Below are 273 nucleotides of genomic sequence, written 5' to 3'. Positions count from 1 at the left end.
CAACAGTTAAGTATATGGTAAAATACAGATTAGTACAGGCAGTAAGGGAGCACTTTGGAGGGGCATTAACTCAGTTCAGTTCAGTCGTTCAGCCGCGTCCGACTGCAACCCCATGGACAGCGGCACACCAGGCTTCCCTGTCCATCACCAATTCCTGGAGCTTGCTCACTCAGGTCCATTGAGTCAGTGATGCCTCCAACCATCTCATCCTCTGTTGTCCCTTCTCCTCCTGCCTTCAATCTTTCCCAGCATCAGGGTCTTTTCCAATGAGTC

The 273-nt window shown here is 50.5% G+C and overlaps 3 protein-coding genes across 4 annotated transcripts in view; 1 reads left to right on the top strand and 2 right to left on the bottom strand.

The window, feature by feature from the left end:
- Window positions 1-273, bottom strand: part of HYLS1 (hydrolethalus syndrome 1) — a 12200-nt gene that overhangs the window by 1541 nt on the left and 10386 nt on the right. The window lies entirely within an intron of this gene.
- The window catches only part of PUS3 (pseudouridylate synthase 3), a 10360-nt gene that overhangs the window by 3465 nt on the left and 6622 nt on the right, over window positions 1-273 (top strand). The gene's annotated exons all lie outside the window — the stretch shown is intronic.
- Window positions 1-273, bottom strand: part of DDX25 (DEAD (Asp-Glu-Ala-Asp) box helicase 25) — a 28243-nt gene that overhangs the window by 24701 nt on the left and 3269 nt on the right. The gene's annotated exons all lie outside the window — the stretch shown is intronic.

This window comes from Bison bison, unplaced genomic scaffold (genome assembly GCF_000754665.1).
Source record: "Bison bison bison isolate TAMUID 2011002044 unplaced genomic scaffold, Bison_UMD1.0 scf7180017864506, whole genome shotgun sequence".
Taxonomy (NCBI): domain Eukaryota; kingdom Metazoa; phylum Chordata; class Mammalia; order Artiodactyla; family Bovidae; genus Bison; species Bison bison.
The sequence above is the reverse complement of the archived record's forward strand: the minus strand, read 5'-3'. Positions and strand labels throughout refer to the sequence as shown.